We start from the raw sequence: 7775 nt of genomic DNA on the forward strand, positions 1-7775 counted from the left end.
TAAGCTTCTCTAAAACATGGTTGTGTGAGCTCAGCTCTACTAAGCTGGTTGTGTGATGCATTCGTTGGAGTCTTACTAAATTGCTCTATATGCCTGGCGGTGTTGGTGACAGTGTGCACTTTAAGGTGTAGAGGTGGGGTGTGCAGTAGTCCAGAGTGTTCTTGGACTCCTGGTCCACAACTATGAACCCTGGCTGTTGCAGAGCGATTACCAGGGCTCAGAATGTAAAGCTGAAGCCTGAGATCAGTTGGTCAGGGATCTTACCAGGGCTACTGGTATCCCCCGTACTGGCGAACAGTGTCATCACCTCTTTGATGACCTGAAGTGAAGGAAGAGGGGAACCTTGGACACCTGAGTCCAAAAGGCTAGGGCTGGGCATACCTCACAGATATATAAGTATGTTTATTACTACTTTGCTAAAATACAAGCTGAATCTGTGCAAAACTGGCATGTAAGATGGTGTGCTTCTCTCCCAAGAGCTGCAGCTGAACTGGCTCGGAATGTGCAGTCTCATGCCGGGGGCCTGGCCAGGATGTTTTGTGAGTGTGGTAAGTACGGATATTTTCTGATAACTGTAGTGCAAGAAACAATAAACAATATCAATAACAATGAGCAATAAAGTGTATAGCAGGATTGTGGTTTGATAGCTAATGTGTGCAAATTACTGCAGTAGGGCTGTATTCACTGCATGTGTGCTCTGATGTCACTGCAGTCAACTGTAAAACTGAAATAAATAAAGAATGCAAAAGTGATTGCTTGTTAAATGTGTTGCACAACCCACAGTACAGTTTAAGGTTGTTGTTAAAGAGCAAGATGTAGTCGATGCCGATAAGGAGATGAAAAGCAAACCCAAAATTGTTGGAAAAATATATACTTGTAACACTGGAACCAACCCAACGGAAAGCCACCACACGTTCCTTCTCCAAAAACTTCTTTATTGACCTAGGTTTCGTCCATACGAACTTCTTCAGAATACATATTACTACTTCAACACAAGGTTTTTATACAGTATTTTATATTGAATAATTACTTAATTGATGTCATTGATTTTCAATAATAAATTCTTAAAAGGGAAATGTCTCATTCAAGAACATTTCATATCTATTGAAAACCATTGTAACTACAATGTTGTAATGAACTTAAATCAAATGTATATATATGCATTCTGATGTAAAAAATATGTATTGAACCATTTTTACTAAAAACAACTTATATAAATGTACATATAATCAATTATAACGATTCATAAAATTATAAAATTAAACCCTACATTATACTTTACATATGTTAAAACACATTTATATTATATAATGTATATGATGTATATATTTAAAAAAATATATATATGTATATACTACCTCATCTAACTTTATTTTTATATTATATGGAATTGCAACAATATACTAGAGGTCTATTGTAATATGATGTAATATAATATAATATGCATAATACCATAAATGCATATAAAATAAACCAACATATATTTTTAACACTGCTGACAAGTATTACTTCATTTGATTTTATTGTGTTATATATAATATATAATTATATGTAATCCATTCATTTAACCCACTAATTTCAAAATTGATATAATTAATAATTTGACTTTAGTCAAAGCTTGTATATGATACATAAATATAATTGATGTGTATGTATATTTTGTTATTTTTATGACATATCATCTATTTCCCATAAACTCTATTCAATTTCAATAATGGCATAATAGTCAGATATTCATTTATACCTGGTGGGATACATGAATTCAGACATATTTGTCATTTCAATTCCTCCATATCTAAATGGTACATGGTTGTCTTTCCCTGTTGGTCATATTTGATTTGATTAATGACCATAAATTTAAATTTATGGTCATTATTTTCAATAATATGTCTCGCTAACGCATTAGTACTCTTATGATGTTGTATATCCAACAGGTGTTCTTTGATACGCTCTCTAAATTGTCTTTTTGTTTTCCCTACATAGAAGGCTTTACATTGTTGACACAAAGCCATATACACTACATTTGTTGTTAAACAATTATAATGCCCATGTATCCTAATTTTACAATCATTGATCATTATTTCTGTACCTGAACAATATATGTGACTACATGTGGTACATGTTCCACATTTAAAGTTGCCTTTACTTCTGTTATTATACTTATCAATTTTTCCTTTTTTTTCTAATATATTTTTGAAAGATGGACTCTTTTTATATACAAATTTTATTGGACCTTGAAAAAGTTGTCTCCAAGTTTTTTCATTCACAAAATCCCAATTTTTCTTATTATGCTTCTATCTCTTTAAAACAATCATTATAATTAATAATATACAATGGAACATTATTATAGTAGTCTTTCTCTAACATTCTTTTACTATCCAATGTTGTTTTATTCAAAGAACCAGTTTTTAATATTGCAGTATAGATTCCATTTTGTCTCTTATTTTTTACTTCATTGTATATTCTAACACAAAACTGTTCTGGATATCCTCTATTCATAAATAGTTGCATAATATATTTTAGTTCTTCTATAAAATCCTGCTCTTCACTTACCATTATGGCTGCCCTGACCATCTGCCCTTTGATAATAGCTTTTTTCTGATGGTCAGGGTGCCAGCTATTAAAATGCAAATATGCATTAGAAAAGGTTTTTTCTATGTTTTTAATATTCGTTTCTTTGTTATATATTATATCTACATCCAAATAATTGATTTTTTCATCATGAACATGATGTGTAAATCTTAAAAATTTTACTGTAGTGTTTATATATTCCAAAAAATCAAATGAAGTAATACTTGTCAGCAGTGTTAAAAATATATGTTGGTTTATTTTATATGCATTTATGGTATTATGCATATTATATTATATTACATCATATTACAATAGACCTCTAGTATATTGTTGCAATTCCATATAATATAAAAATAAAGTTAGATGAGGTAGTATATACATATATATATTTTTTAAATATATACATCATATACATTATATAATATAAATGTGTTTTAACATATGTAAAGTATAATGTAGGGTTTAATTTTATAATTTTATGAATCGTTATAATTGATTATATGTACATTTATATAAGTTGTTTTTAGTAAAAATGGTTCAATACATTTTTTACATCAGAATGCATATATATACATTTGATTTAAGTTCATTACAACATTGTAGTTACAATGGTTTTCAATAGATATGAAATGTTCTTGAATGAGACATTTCCCTTTTAATTTATTATTGAAAATCAATGACATCAATTAAGTAATTATTCAATATAAAATACTGTATAAAAACCTTGTGTTAAAGTAGTAATATGTATTCTGAAGAAGTTCGTATGGACAAAACCTAGGTCAATAAAGAAGTTTTTGGAGAAGGAACGTGTGGTGGCTTTCCGTTGGGTTGGTTCCAGTGTTACAAGTATATATTTTTCCAACAATTTTGGGTTTGCTTTTCATCTCCTTATCGGCATCGACTACATCTTGCTCTTTAACAACAGGTTTGCTGTATATCTTGGTTACTAGTTTCCATGGCGAGTGAGAGTAGTTCGGTGGATGTCGGGAGCATGTTACAGCAAACATGTAAAGAACATTCGGTTCTTATACAAAAATACTCACTAAGGAAGCGGTGGAATTAATGCATTCAGGGAAAGTTTGGGTTTACCCTTACACGCCACCCAGTGCATCAACGCAAGGTAAATCCGATACATGCAGTAAAGAAAGAACTGTTAGAGATATAACCTGTTGGAAAACTACTGCATTTAGTTTTCTAAGACCACTACCAATGCAAGAAATGTTAAGAACATTTGAGAAAAAAATGTTTAAATTGAAACGGACACAACTAGAGAACTGTTATCTGACACGCAATATAGAATTGGGAATTATTCCCAAAGGTTTACGGCTCTGGAGATATCCTAATGGCTGTGAACACAATGACAGTATGTTAAAAGAATTACATGATTTGTTTGACAACTGTGGTATCCATTTGATGGAAATAATGGTTAAATACAACAGCATAAAAATTGAAGAATTATTAATCCAATTGGAAGAATTAAATCAAAATATCTCTAAAGACCTTCTTTTCGAACATACATATGACCAGTATACGCACATCATATCAGATGTTACAAACAGTTGTGATATTTTGTTTCAAAACAAAAGTGTTAAAATTCAACGTGATATACAAAGATATGCACAACATCAAGCATATCCAAAATCTGGAAGTTCGAAGGGTCAATACCATGGTAACCAACACGCGTCAGTTGCAGATGACCTCAATCCGCCGTTTGAGGGAGAAATGAGGGTGAAGACAACATGGAGGCTAATCGGCTGAGGAACCAAAATGAGTTTAATAACCAACATGAATTTGACAAAAAAGGCGCTGAACCGAAACAGACTTTTTTGGGACAATACACAGTAAGCAGGAAACGGAAAATGTAACCACAGATGCTGTGGTAAAGGCGGGTATTAGTATAGCGGAACATAGTTTTTTTGGACTTTTTTACATTCAACAGCCGCAAGAACTGGATAATAACATTAGTAACGTGAGTACGCCCTGCCTAGATATTGATATTGGTTCCATTGAAAATGTAGAACAATGTACAACACTGGCATCTTTTTCTAGCAATTCAAACCCTGCAGTTGATTTAACACTTGATAATAATATTATATGTGACTTGTATAACAGTAATAGCCTTTTAAAATCTGAGGGGAAACAAGATAATTACGATAATATGATTGATGATGCATTATTGGATTTAAGTATATACCAATGTAATGAAAGTGAGTTTAATAGTGGAATCGATAATGTGGAAATTGCAAGTGCTGACAAGCAAATACATGAAAATGAAGAATGTTTTTGTAATGAAGTTAACTTTTACATAGATTATAATCCAGACCATTATTTGGTTAACAACGACAATTGTATAGAGTCACAAGTTATAGGTATAGATACATATTCTAATGCAGACTTAGTACCTGATATTAATGATTATGTTTCTTTAAGTAACCCTAACATAGTAACAAATACAAAACATGATTTCAAAGTATATAATTATTCTTCAAAGAATATAACAGTGGAACATGCTGATTTATTTTCCAAAGGGTTTAATTTTATTCTAGTGGAATCTATATTGGATCTAAAGCTATTTTCACGTAAATTGAATCTAAAAACATTTTTTTACAATAAAATTGATAATCAAAGTCAACAACATAAGATTTTTACAAAATCTAGTTTATTCAATCCACCCATGAATGATGAAATAGCGAATTTTGAAAAAAGAAGTGAATATGATGTAAGAATGTTTTATAAAAAATATAAGTATAATAGACATTCCAATATGACTAAAAAAGAGGAAATATTACTTAATGACATCAGTAATGACTTGCAATTAAGAATTATGAGGCCAGATAAGGGTAATGGTATAGTCATATTAGATTATAGTGATTACAGTTCTTACATGACTAATATGCTACTAAGTGATACATATGTTGAAATAAGTAAGAACCAAGTGAACATAGCTTTTAAAAGAATAGAAGTAGTGCTAGATGATATGTTATACCAGGGGGAGATTACTGAGAATGAACATGAATATTTACAGAATGAGTATCCAGTAATTAGTGGTATCTTCGGAATACCAAAAATACATAAAGGCCTCAATAATTTAGAATTTCGACCCATTGTAGATGGGAATAGAAGTATAACATGTAATATAAGTCATTACTTGGATTATTTCTTCAAGGAGAGTATGAAATGTTTTACTTATATAACAAAAGGAGCAAACTAAAAGAAATAGATATGAAAAATGAATATACTTTTGTAACAATTGATGTCGTAAACCTATTTACAACAATTCCTCATGATATTGGCCTTATATGGCTTGAAGAACAATTGTTTGAGACACATTTATATGAACAAGAACAAATCAATACGTTAATAAATTTGATGGACATCGTCTTAAATAACAATTATATATATTTTGAAGGAAGTTATTACCAGCAAGTAAATGGGGTAGCCATGGGGCACCTAACCTCATCATGAGTTATTGGGAACATAATTACTTGTTTCAATCAGATTTCCGTAAACATCTTGTAATGTATACTAGATATTTAGACGATATTTTTATCATCTGGGACCATGAAAAAGATATGTTAAAAACTTTTTTGGAATATATAAACACTACAGTAAAATTTTAAGATTTACACATCATGATGAAAAAATCAATTATTTGGATGTAGATATAATATATAACAAAGAAACGAATATCTTAAAAACACAAATACATAGAAAACCCACCTTTTCTAATGCATATTTGCATTTTAATAGCTGGCACCCTGACCATCAGAAAAAAGCTATTATCAAAGGGCAGATGGTCAGGGCAGCCATAATGGTAAGTGAAGAGCAGGATTTTATAGAAGAACTAAAATATATTATGCAACTATTTATGAATAGAGGATATCCAGAACAGTTTTGTGTTAGAATATACAAGTAAAAAAATAAGAGACAAAATGGAATCTATACTGCAATATTAAAAACTGGTTATTTGAATAAAACAACATTGGATAGTAAAAGAATGTTAGAGAAAGACTACTATAATAATGTTCCATTGTATATTATTAATTATAATGATTGTTTTAAAGAGATAGAGAGCATAATAAGAAAAAAATTGGGATTTCTTTGTGAATGAAAAAACTTGGAGACAACTTTTTCAAGGTCCAATAAAATTTGTATATAAAAAGAGTCCATCTTTCAAAATATAAAACAAAGGAAAAATTGATAAGTATAATAACAGAAGTAAAGGCAACTTTAAATGTGGAACATGTACCACATGTAGTCACATATATTGTTCAGGTACAGAAATAATGATCAATGATTGTAAAATTAGGATACATGGGCATTATAATTGTTTAACAACAAATGTAGTGTATATGGCTTTGTGTCAACAATGTAAAGCCTTCTATGTAGGGAAAACAAAAAGACAATTTAGAGAGCGTATCAAAGAACACCTTTTGGATATACAACATCATAAGAGTACTAATGCGTTAGCGAGACATATTATTGAAAATAATGACCATAAATTTAAATTTATGGTCATTAATCAAATCAAATATGACCAACAGGGAAAGACAACCATGTACCATTTAGATATGGAGGAATTGAAATGACAAATATGTCTGAATTCATGTATCCCACCAGGTATAAATGAATATCTGACTATTATGCCATTATTGAAATTGAATAGAGTTTATGGGAAATAGATGATATATCATAAAAATAACAAAATATACATACACATCAATTATATTTATGTATCATATACAAGCTTTGACTAAAGTCAAATTATTAATTATATCAATTTTTGAAATTAGTGGGTTAAATGAATGGATTACATATAATTATATATTATATATAACACAATAAAATCAAATGAAGTAATACTTGTCAGCAGTGTTAAAAATATATGTTGGTTTATTTTATATGCATTTATGGTATTATGCATATTATATTATATTACATCATATTACAATAGACCTCTAGTATATTGTTGCAATTCCATATAATATAAAAATAAAGTTAGATGAGGTAGTATATACAAATATATATTTTTTTAAATATATACATCATATACATTATATAATATAAATGTGTTTTAACATATGTAAAGTATAATGTAGGGTTTAATTTTATAATTTTATGAATCGTTATAATTGATTATATGTACATTTATATAAGTTGTTTTTAGTAAAAATGGTTCAATACATATTTTTTACATCAGAATG

This window comes from Protopterus annectens, chromosome 5.part0 (genome assembly GCF_019279795.1).
Source record: "Protopterus annectens isolate FY-2018-M chromosome 5.part0, PAN1.0, whole genome shotgun sequence".
NCBI lineage: Eukaryota > Metazoa > Chordata > Ceratodontiformes > Protopteridae > Protopterus > Protopterus annectens.